Here is a 13,214-nt window from a genome sequence, read left to right as displayed (position 1 = left end):
AACTTTTGCTGCAGAACAGCGCTGCATTCTTCCGTGAGAGCAACAGTCTCAAGGTCATCCAGTTTCACCTTCCTTGAAAGAATACTCTTCATAAACTTCGCATAACTAGGCATTTGCTCAAGAGCCTCAGCAAAAGGTATATTGATGTGAAGTTTCTTGAACACCTCCAGAAACTTCCCGAACTGTCTATCCAGCTTTTGTTGCTGCAATCTCTTAGGAAAAGGTGGTGGAGGATAGAGCTGTTTCTCCCCTGTATTAGCCTCAGGCAGAGTGTGTTCAACAGTAGTCTTCCTTGGTTCCGCCGCTTTCTCCTTTTGCTTAGATTCTTCATCTCTAATTTCAGCTTCTCCTTCTTTTGCCTTTTCAGCATCAGCAACTTTTCCAGACCTTAAGGTAATAGTCTTGACTTGCTCTTTAGCTTCCTTCCTGCCTGGTACTTTCGTGTCACTGGGAAGAGTGCCAGGTTGACGATTGAGCACTGCATTGGCTAATTGACCAATTTGATTTTCCAAGGTCTTGATAGAAACCGCCTGACTCTTGCATAACAGCTTAAGTTCCTCAAAATCAGCACTAGTAGGTGCAGCTGTACTTCCCTGTTGAGGATATGATTGCCTGGTAGCATACTGCTGTGGTTGCTGGAATCCAGGTGGGTTAAACTGTTTACTCACTCCTTGCTGATATGGTGGCTGAATAGCATTCTGATTATTCCCCCAGCTGAAATTTGGATGATTTCTGTTATTAGGATGATAGGTCGCTGGCACAGGCTGCTGTTGTCGCTGATAATTATTCACATACTGAACAGATTCGTTGACAAAAGAACACTGATCCGTAGCATGAGAACCTGCACAAAGCTCACAAACCATAGCTATTTGATTAACTCCATATGTAGCCAAATAATCAACCTTCATTGATAGCGCTTGGAGCTGGGCTGCAATAGCGGTGGTTGCATCAACTTCCAGAATATCTGCTACCTTACCTGACGTCATCCTCTGAGTTGGGTTTTGATGCTCATTTGCAGCCATAATCTCTATAAGATTATACGCCTCAGTATAGCTTTTAGCCCATAGGGCGCCTCCAGCTGCTGCATCGAGCATGGGCCGAGATTGGGCCCCCAAACCATTATAGAAACCAGTGATCACCATCCAATCAGGCATTCCATGATGTGGACATTTTCTCAACATTTCCTTGTAGCGTTCCCAAGCCTCGCACATAGATTCAGTAGGTTGCTGCGCAAACTGAGTAAGAGCACTCCTCATAGCAGCAGTCTTTGCCATCGGATAAAACTTCACCAGAAACTTTTGCGCAAGATCTTGCCACGTAGTGATGGACCCAGCTGGTTCAGAATGTAACCAGTCTTTAGCCTTGTCCCTCAGTGAGAATGGAAAAAGCCTCAACTTGATAGCCTCATCAGTCACGCCATTATACTTAAAAGTGCTGCAGATCTCGACAAAATTCCTTATGTGCATGTTGGGGTCTTCAGTTGCCGCTCCTCCAAAAAAATAGAATTCTGCACCATCTGAATAGTGCCCGGCTTGATTTCAAAGGTGTTAGCTTGAATAGCCGGATGAAGAATGCTTGACTGGATGTCATCAATTTTTGGCCGAGAAAAATCCATAAGAGCTGGATCAGCTTGAACAATACGATCACCCATGTTTACTGGTTCTTTCCGCTCAGTTCCTGAATCCGAATCTTCAAAATCTAACTTCTCCGGAATATCAAGAACTTCGTCTGTCTCCTCAGCTGTATCTAAAGTCCTCTTGCGAGTACGAGAACGAGTTTGCATAAACGCTTGCTAAAGTACCTGAAACACAACCGGAAATAATAAGTAACTACTACGTCCTAATCACTGAGTCCTAATGACCAATGATGGTAAGTACATAAACTAAACAAATACGCCGAGTCCCCGGCAGCGGCGCCAAAAACTTGTTAGGGCGAAAACACGCGCTAATATTCACGCAAGTATACGCGTTCGCAAGTAATATAGAATACTTTCTAGTTCGTTCCCACAGAGACTCAGACTAAATTATTGTCTAATTAAACTCACTCACCAATGTATGATTACTTCTCAATGTTAAGACACTAACACTTAAAATTGTTAACTAAATATTAACTACAATTAACTACTTAATTAATCACTTAACTAACACTTCAAATTATCAATAATAAAACACTCATGAGATCACAACTTCATTACTACTTCCTTCAATAGTCATTGTTATTACCTTTAGTATGTGACAGTGATGATATTAAGCGCATAACACAAAACTGATAAAAGCCAACTTTCATTGTACTAATACCATTCTACCAAACATCCACAATCAAGATAGAAGTTGAATAGTCATCAATTATGTTGAGTTCCTATATGTCTACAGAAATTGATAACACAACGATTTAAGCACAAGTTATTCCTTTTGATTACATATGGCAAATAAAACTGTTAGAGTTACCCACTAATCATGCACAACGTACATGAAACTATGCTAGCATGGCAAGTTCTAAATCTCAAGATCCACCGTCGCTTCACAAGAGATTAACACCCTATCTTATATGTTCGCGACGCACATAAGACGAATACGCACAACCAATACTAGATATCATACAATCATCACACACTAAAGTATTAAACAATTACTAAAGAATTCCATATTAAATCCGTTACAACCCCATGATCACGATTAGCCCATAATAGCACTTATAGTCATCATGGGTTCATATGAAATCATGATAAACAAACACAAGAAAATAATAACTAAACTAATTATATTAAATCTGAGTATGTCACAAGAGTAAATAAGTTCAAAGTAAGAAAACTAGCATCCAACGCTACAACGAAACAAGAATCACAAGAAAATATGCTTCCTCTTCGTTGCGGTGTGCTAAATCGGTCTTCTTCCTTATCTCCTTCGCTCCTTGCGTAATACTACTATCTTTTTTCTTAAAAACGTCTCAAATCTACTTATATAATAGTCCCATAAAACTCAGATTACATAGAAGTGGAAACCAAACAGAATTAGAAGTCCTAAAATAAATTGCCTCTTTTCCCGACCCTGCGCGGCCGCTCAGCATAGCTGAGCGGGCGCTCAGCTTGCTGCGCGGCCGCTCAGCATTGCTGAGCGGGCGCTCAGACCTCTACTGGAAAAAATCCTGAGTTGCTCCATTTCTTCGCCGTAATCTGTCCATTTCTTTCCTCTCGTAATGGTGAACACATGCCAAGGCTTATTCTTGATGATTCCTTCCCCGAAATGCAACTAATACCCTGAAATGCATAAACACTAGAAAAACGCATCAAATACACAAAATACTTGATTTCAAGACACCAATTTAAGCCATTTTAAGACGCACTAAGTGGTATAAAATGCCACTTATCAGGATCCTGCAAAGATTGAAGCTATTTTAAATTGGGAAGGACCAAAGACGCCAACGGAAGTCAGAAGTTTCTTGGGATTAGCAGGCTATTATAGAAGATTCGTTAAAGATTTTGCGAAGATAGCCACACCATTGACGAAGTTGACGCGATAGAACGAAAAGTTCGAATGGAACGAGAAATGTGAAGCCAGTTTCCAAGAATTGAAGAATCGACTCGTAACCGCACCTGTGCTTGTTTTACCTGATGATCAAGGAGACTTTGTCATATACAGCGATGCTTCGTATCGAGGACTTGGATGTGTTTTGATGTAGCATGGCAACGTGATCGCATAAGGTTCCAGACAGTTAAAGCCGCATGAACAGAAATATCTGACGCATGATCTTGAACTAGCAACAATTGTGTTCGCACTGAAGCTTTGGAGACACTATCTATGCGGCGAAAAATGTGAGATTTATACAGATCATAAAAGCTTGAAGTACATTTTCACCCAGAATGAGCTTAATATGCGACAACGACGTTGGCTAGAATTAATCAAGGATTACGACATTTCAATCAATTATCATCCAGGCAAGGCCAATGTAGTAGCAGATGCGTTAAGTCGAAAGGAACGATTGAACTTGTTAACGTCTTCAGAGGACTTAATCAAGGAATTCGATAAATTGGAGATTGAAGCTCATGTACTAGAAAGTTCTACCGAAATAAATTACGCTATGACTTTTCAGCCGGAACTATTGGAGAAAATAAGAAGGTGTCAAGAAGTGGTAATGGACCAGGATATCGACAATTTGACAGGAGAAGAGATTACCAGTCAGAAGGATGCCAAAGGAATTTTTCGAGTTGCTTCGAGAATCTGGATACCTAACGTACCGGAATTGAAAGCGGAAATTTTGCAAGATGCTCATAGTTCAAGATATTCGATTCATCCCGGAAGCACAAAGATGTACAGAGACTTGAAGGAAAACTTTTGGTGGCCAAATATGAAGAAAGAGATAGCGGAATGGGTTAGCAAGTGTTATACGTGCCAAAGGGTTAAAGCTGAACATCAACGCCCGAGCGGACTACTACAACCACTAGATATTCCAGAATGGAAATGGGAACACTTAGCTATGGATTTCGTAGTAGGACTTCCAAGGACGAAAGCAAATCACGATGCAATTTGGGTCATCATTGATCGATTAACGAAGTCAGCACATTTCCTTCTGATCAATGAAAGATTTTCACTGGACAAGTTAGTGCACTTATATCTCAAGGAAATTGTAATGTGTCATGGAGTACCCGTATCGATTGTATCGGATCGAGATCCCCGTTTCAATTCGAGATTTTGGAGACAACTCCAAGAATGTCTAGGAACGAAGTTGAACACGAGTACTGCTTATCATCCACAAACAGACGGGCAAAGCGAAAGGACAATCCAAATAATTAAAGATATGCTACGTGTATGCGCAATAGACTTTGAAGGCAATTGGGACGAGCACCTACGGCTAGTGGAATTTTCTTACAATAATAGCTATCATGAAAGTATCGGGATGCCACCTTATGAAGCTCTATATGGAAGAAAATACAGATCGCCTACATGTTGGGACGAAATTGGAGAACGCAAGATTCTAGGTTCAGAACTGATTCAGCAAACCAAGGAAAAAGTAGAACTTATACGAAAGCGACTTGAAGCAGCGCAGAATCGACATCGTAAATATGCAGATCTATCCAGAAAGGATATGGACTACCAGGAAGGAGAGCATGTATTGCTAAAAATATCACCATGGAAGGGATTAACTAGGTTTGGCAACAAAGGCAAATTGAAACCTCGCTACGTCGGACCATTTGAAATTTTGAAGAAAGTTGGAAAGGTTGCGTACGAGTTAGCTTTACCACCCCATATGCAGCATATTCACAACGTATTTCATGTATTTATGCTTAAGAAGTACAACCCTGATACAAGACATATAATAGAATATGAGCCAATAGAACTTCAGGCAGATTTGTCATATGTAGAGCAGCCGATAAGAATTCTAGATCGGCAAGAGAGAGTATTAAGAAATAAGTCTGTGTCATTAGTGAGAGTTTTGTGGAGAAACCCAGTGGTTGAAGAATCAACCTGGGAGCTCGAGAGTGAAATGTTAGAAAAGTATCCTCAATTATTTGCATAGTATGATTCTGAGGACAGAATCCTGTTAAGGGGGGAGAATGTAACGACCGAGAAATTACGCTTGTATTATATCATAATAAAGATAAATTATGTGTATTATTATGTGATTAAATGTGTTGAGTCATTAAATCCTAACTGCTATATGCTACGTGTTGTCTGTTTTGATCCAAACATGTTTTGGATATTTATTGAGTTTTTTATCGTAAGTATCTTATATCAAAACCCATACAGCTCAAACCATGTTTTAAAAGCCCGTATTTCAAACAAAATCATTGGCCCTATTTTGCCAAAAACAACTTATACCATATCGCTATTCTGAACCCCTAGACGTTTTACAAATTTACCTTTTTCGCGAAAAACGACTTTTCCGGACCCCTTCGGGTACCAAAAACCCCCCACAAAAATCACATTTTTATTTTTATATGTTCATGAAATTATCATATATCATTTTTCTTTACATTTTTGTAATATTCATAATTTTTGGAAATTTTTGACATTTATTTTGTATTTATTGAATATTTAAAAATTCATTATTAATACCCAAAAATTATAAAAATTGGGGCCAAATATTTTTATTAGGAGTATAATTAGCCCCTTAATTTTATTTAGGGGTATTAATTTCCATAGTATAAATAGTTGGATTATTATTAATTTTTAGTTAATTAATTATTAAAAATCAGATTAATAGAAATTAGAAAGTGTTGGTGACTTTTGTGTTCTTGGAAGAGGGAGAAGATCAATCTATGATTTTGGGAGATTTACTAATCCACTGAGAAAGCTCGAGTAACCGATACAATCATTGTGAAGAGACGAATCTATTGATACTAATATCAACAACTGAGGTTCGTTTAATCTCAAAATCGATTTTTATGTTCTTGGCATGAATTTCGGTTTTTGATTTTGAAGAATCGTTTGATTGTTTGGTTGATTCAGTTAGTTTTGTTGTAGTCTTAGGAGTGATTGGGTATTTTTATTTTGATTTTATAACCCCTGTAGTGATTAATCGAGTTCTTGAGTGTTCAAGATTTTTGATTTGATTTTCTGTGTTTGTTGTTGATTAGCTGTTAGAATGATTAAAGGAATTTGATTGTAGGAGACTTAAGCTTTGTTTTCGTGTATTAAACGTTGATTTTGGTTGAAGTATGGGGGGTGCGATTCGTCGCCGGAACTCGGCGGTGTTGGCCGGGTTTTGAGTTCGTATGGCCGGAGAAATCGAAGGGATGAAGGACTGTTGTTGCTGGAGTGTTGAACGAGTTCTTGGAAATGTTTTGAATCATTTTCAGCCAAGGCAAGATCGAAACGGAGAAGGATTGAGGCGTATTTGGGTCGCTGGACTTTGGTCGGAGAAACCCCGCCGGCGCCGGATTCTGGGCAGCCAGGGCGGTGTTCTTCGCGACCCGGGTTCGACCCCTCTCCAACCCGGAAATCGACCCGAGTTTGATCCCCCAAACCTGAAAACTCTTCCTGTTTTTGTGTTTCTGATTTTTAGTATTTATTTTATTTTTCTAAAATCAGAAAATTATTTTAGTAATTCTAAAAAGTAAATAAAAATTAGTTTTAAATTCTGAAAAATAGTATTATTAATTTCTAATTTATTTTATTAATTTAGAAATTCGAATTTAATTAATTAATTAATTTTTTAATTATTTATCTAATTATTTATTAGTTATCTAATTAATTAATAAGGTAATTAATTAATAATTAGGTAATTAATTAATAAATAAAAATTATATAATATGATTAATAACTCGATAATTAGTTGAATATTACGAGTAACTCGTATCTATATGAGTAGTGATTCTATAATTAGAATTATTATTCGAGCGATAATTTATTCGAAGAATATCGTAATAATTATTCGTATAGATAATTAAATACAGATAATTAATTGATTAATTAATCGTATAGGTATAGTAATAATAATAACGGTTCGATAATTATGCAAGGATCGTGAGTAGCTCGTATTTATACAAGTGGTTGCTCGTTGAGTTAGATTATAATTCGAGTAATAAGTATTTATTCGATAAATAGCGTATCAGTTAGTTGTATCGGTTATTTATTTATAAATAATCAATCTAATCGAGTAAGTAATAATAATTTGTAAATAATTGTAATAAATTATAATTAATTCTAATAATTAGGGATTAATTATTTTCAAATACAATAATTATTAATTAATTATTTAAAAATATATTTAAGGATTATTAATTATAATTAATTATTTATTTATAATTAATTATTAATTAATTAAATCTTGTTTAATTTATAATAATTAAACCGTTAGTCCGATTTGAGCGAAACGAAGACCCCTAGACTCAGAAAAATGAAACGAATCCAATAAAAATAATTGTAAGTCATAATTTCTTCCGGAAGAGAGTGGTCTTGTGTTAGTTAATTGTTTATATGCCCTAATAGGGATAGAATCGAGTCCAATAAATTCCGAAAAATTATAATAAAATCAGATAGGGTTAGTTATTATAGATATAAGTCTAGTATCGATTCTAAAAATATTTATAAGTCCAAAAATTAATTATGTGCTTATGTGCTATGTGCTTTACGTGGTTATGTGAATCTTATGTGCTATATAATAATATATGTGTATATGCGAGTCAGGTAGAAACGCATGGGTAGATTGATAAGGTTGCGTAGTATCAATTCGAAATACGCGTATGTAGTAAGTTATCTAAACGGCTATTTTTCTATGATTGGTTCAGTGTCAGCAAGGCCGATCAAGCTAGAGACCGAAGGCGGTGAGTTGAACCTGGTTAAGTACGCGTAAGCCAAGTTTTTCCCCTATTCTAAATCCAGAATAGTGAATTATTCCCCATTTTCCATATCAGTTACACTTTGATAATTCTTGTTCATATACACTGTACCCAATTATTGATTCATGTTTCTATTTCATTTCGATTCTTAATTTCTCCCAATTTATTGAATCCCTATTCATATTCCAATACTTTTACCCTTGTTACACATACTCTGATATATCCTGGTGTTGGGATACATCAAAAGCATTCCGATTGTTCCGGATGCTACGCTTTGGACTGGATGGTTACTATACGGGTTGGGTTTTACCCAACCATTAATTAATAGGTCATGGTTGCCTGAGTACTCTTTATGTTGGTTGGGTCTATGCAGCTGGGTATAGATCCGCACTGTATCCTGACTGATCAGCAGATTATAGTGCATAGTTAGTTCTTATCTCCAGTCTTGTTCATTTGGCACTCGCCAACAATGGCAAATTATTATCCTACTCAGAAACAGATGGTTGTTCAAACCACCGGATTATCGGTTCATTTATTCTTCTCTCTTTATACTATATATATTGTTGCACGCTTGTTGAGCAATTTTGACTCATCCCCTTTTATTGTTATTCCTGTTATTTTATAGTTAAGGTAGAAAATAAAACCCATCAGGACCCGCGTAGTCAAGAAGCGAGTCAAGCAGCGGGACCCTCTTATACCAAGGGTGTTCCTCCCTATTCCAGAAGAGAGCTTCGAGTTACCTGACCAGGTGTAACAGGATAAGTAGTAATGTTGGGTTGAATAAAAGTTTTGTGTGGTTTGAATAAAAGTTGTGTGGTGAGAATATAAATAGAATAAAGTTTTGTAACAAAGAGAGTTCTTGAGACAGATTTTTTTATTTGGATTTGTAATAAAGTTAGTGTGTGGTTCTTGTTTTCAATTCTTAACCTTAAAAGATCCTGAGTAGCAGTAGTTCGGGGTAATTATCATATTTATATTCCGCTTGTGCAGGTTTAGTGTGTAGTTAATGTTAATAATGCCCCAAATCTATACCCCGGATTTGGAGGGTATTATAAATATTCCTTCAGGAGCGTTGTTTCTGCTTCGTGTGATTACCATGATTGATGTCTTCTTCCCACAGACGGCGCCAAATATTATGGGTAAAAAAATAGGGTGTATTTAATTATAGGGTTAGTGAGTTTAAGACTCTATTTGACTGCTCTTGTGTTTCGTGACTCCATCTTCCTTTACAAGATTCCTATATACCATGTTATATGCTAAGGATCAAGTCAAAAACGTAGTTCTTATTTGTGGGGTGAGACCCCTTATATAGGCGTGGGAAGCCTCGAGTTAGATTAGGATTAGGGGATTTGGTGGGCAAGTATCAGACTTAGAATGGACTTTAAAGTCCTAGAATGCAGGAAATTGAATTCTTATCGCATGAGGTTTCTTGAAGGCCATTCTCCAAGGAATTATATCCTCGATTGAACAGTATTTATCAGCTGATTTTGCCCATATTTATTAACTACGAAAATAATTCATATTTAGGATTTTGGGCCTTTTTAAATGGAATTTATTTGCGAACCAAACTAGATATAATTAATCTGTTAATTACGCAATTAGAGTTTCTTTATTTTTCTATCAATTGCATATTTGTTTTTTGATTACGAAGTATTTAATTTTGCATTTAACAATTTGTGAATAAAATTATTTTTAATATATTGTTTCTAAAAATTTAGAGGGTGAAGTTGTCTGATTAATTTAAGCAAATGTAAGGATATGAAATGACGTATAAACTCGTGCTCGAATCAACTATTCTCGGGAATGAGTTTTGATATAGGTGGGAGGAGGGAAGGGTATCCTTGCAGACCATGTTTAATAAAGTTAAATTTCATTTTTTCGTTTACATTTTCATTATCTGCCTAAAAACAATTAATAATTAATTTCATATATTAATTAAATAAAATAAATTTCATTAATAATAATTTTATTTATTCATTTGATGTATGAAATGAACATTACATTTTCTTAGTCAGTGAAAACAAAATAATTAAGAAAGATTACTATATTTTAAAAAATATAATATAAAAAATTAACCTAATTTTCAAAAATATGTTAAATTAAATATATATATATAAAATATTCTCTGAATCTATACCGTCATATTCAAACCTGATAACGATTCCTAAATAGATTCAGAATAGTTATGCTTAATGTACTATCAATTTAATATTGATCGCTATTTTCTTATAAATATATGTGCATATATATAATTATTATCAAATCATATAAAAGTTTTGAACTAACAAATTTCACGTTATAATAGTTACAATTCAATTTATATTTAAAAATTGTATAATATTAAAAAAGAATCCGTGATTTTAAACTAGTATATGTAATATAAAAAATAAAGGAAAAATATATTGCGTATTTTTTTTTTTTGATTGTGAAGTATTTGAAGTTTTGCAGGTAAAAGTTTGTGTATAAAATTATTTTTAGTAGACAGTTTTTAAAAAAAATAGAGTTTAAGGTGTATTTGATCAATTTAAGCAAATATAAGGATATGAAATTACGAAAACTTATGTTTGATTCAACAATCCTCGGGATTGAGATAGGTAGGAGGAGGTATAGGTACCCTTGCACAGCATGTGTAATTTGTTACTTTTTCATTGTGTGCTTAAAAATAATTAATAATTACTTTCATATATTAATAAAATAAAACACATTTTCATTAATAATGATTATATTTATTCATTCGATGTATGAAATGAACATTATATTTTCTTAGAAAGTGAAGACAAAATTAATGATTTGTTTAAAACAAATGTTAAATTAAATATATAAAAAAATATTATCCGAATCTATACTTCTTAACATTTCTTGATTCAAACGGATAACGACTCCTAAAGAGATTCAGAAAGAAATATCACCTTATCAAATTTTCAACTAATTTAGTAGAGTTCTTAAAAGATGAAATAAGTAATAATCTATTTATATTTTATTTTTGAAATAAGTCATAACGTAATTTATAAATACAAACTAGTGTCCGAATCTGTATGCGAGAACTAAATTGTACGAGGAATAGAATTCCTGTCTAGGGCAAAACGGTTTCTTAGAAAATTTTAACTTATAAATACCTGTGCAAACGCAAGGGAGAGGGTTAAAAGTAGGCATGGCAAAACGTGTTAAAGATAATGTCTGTGGCATAGAATTATGCTCGATTGAATTAAAGTTGAAGATTTCCGAAAATTTGTGCAGCAAGGAGCTAGCAAAGTTGGAGTGTGTTAATTCTGCATGGCAACAGTTACTGAATAACAACGATTGGTGGTGGAAGAACAAGTGTTTTTCCGATGATTTGTGGTTGAAGATGCGGAAGAATGATATATATACACGTTGCGTGCGATGGCAATTAATTTACAACAAGAAGATGTGTATACATGTAGATTATTACGATGACAAAGTGTGGGAACAGTTTTGTAATCAAGTCAAGAACGCCGCCGATAAGTTTAATCATGTTGAGACGTTACCCGAGGGCTGCACCTGGAAAGAATTGTATAATTTGTGGGATATTGCTGAGAAACATGAAGAAGCGTATTTAGATTGTATGTTTGCTAAACAGGTTCATCAGAAAGAGTTAAAGTGTTTCGCATCTTTTGTATCCTATCTACACACATCTGAAATCATCGAGACTAGGCCTGAAAAATCAGATGTAGTGGCCTGGGATGATATTAGGCAACCGTCGTACGGATATGATGATTCATACACTGTTCTTCTGGATCATACACTAAAATATGAGTTACGCAATGATCTTCTGGATCATGAACAAAATTGGGAACTAGATTCGGACTTTGATGAATTTGATGAGTTAGGCAATGAACTTGGGGATGTGGAACAAGATTGGGAATCAAAGTGGGAACCAGATTGGGATTCTGAATGAGGATTTAGGTGCCTTTGCGTTATAACACTTTCAGGGGATATCTCCTGTGGCTTTTCTTATGTATAATTCTGTTTGAATGCATTTTTAATATTCAGAAATTCGATATTAATACTACATTTCTTTTCCCTTATTCATGATTGTGTTGAACTTCTTCTATCTTTTATTGTTATTTTTTACATAATTAACAATCTTCGTTGGTTTGACATGATTACTTGTCTCTGTCTTTGTTCTGAAATCATCAAAGTTGTTTGTTAATGTTAAGTTCTCCTTTCCCAGGAGTATTATTCCTGAAGTACAGTACAGTTGTTTGAACCGAGATAGGTGAAAGTGTTTTCACTAGACTAAGTATCCGGACTCGTAAATTATTTTGGATTAGTTCAGTGATGCTAGTAACAGAATTTTCAATGCATTACCATGGTGAGCACTGGGGGAAAAGAAACTTATAACAACTTTAAAATGCTTCAATTGATTAAAGTTTGAAAGGCACAAACTCATTATAATTGAACTACTTCTCCGCATTGTTTTCTTGTACTAATTGGAACAACCTCCTCTGCGAAATCTATAGAACAGGGGAAACTGATGTAGATTCTCTATGAATAACATCTCCTGTATCTGATGCAGCAGGTGGTTTGTAACATCTATGAGTTATAGACCTCAGACATAGATTGGATGTACTTTGTAGTGTTTGTCCCTCGGACTCTTCCTACTCTGCTTCTTCCATTTCTAACAGTCTCCTTGTAGAAGAGATTTTCTGAATTTTATTATGTTTACGTTCATCACATTGTAAGAAAATTCAGTGAGCTGATAATATTTGACAGCTTCTTTCTAACTTCATCAAAAAAGGAAACTAAAACTTTTTCTTTGATAATATTTAATCATAACGGTCATTAAAGTCACATTGACAAGTTTGATGAATAATAAAAAATAAATTTAAGACTTTATAAATTAAAAATACAAATCAAGGGGCATAAATTAGTCTTTCCCGGGAAACTGTATCGCCTTTTAGGTCCAAAATTTAAA

At 34.9% G+C, this 13,214-nt stretch overlaps 1 non-coding gene across 1 annotated transcript; it reads left to right on the top strand.

Moving 5' to 3' along the window:
• Nucleotides 1–1,152: 1,152 nt before the first annotated feature.
• LOC141669269 (small nucleolar RNA R71) lies at nt 1,153–1,259 on the top strand. Its single transcript, XR_012553557.1, has one exon. It is a non-coding gene; the product is annotated as a small nucleolar RNA R71 (small nucleolar RNA).
• The last annotated feature ends 11,955 nt before the right edge of the window (nt 1,260–13,214 follow it).

This window comes from Apium graveolens, chromosome 6 (assembly GCF_009905375.1).
Source record: "Apium graveolens cultivar Ventura chromosome 6, ASM990537v1, whole genome shotgun sequence".
Lineage (NCBI taxonomy): Eukaryota > Viridiplantae > Streptophyta > Magnoliopsida > Apiales > Apiaceae > Apium > Apium graveolens.
This window is presented reverse-complemented; position numbering and strand designations above follow the sequence as displayed.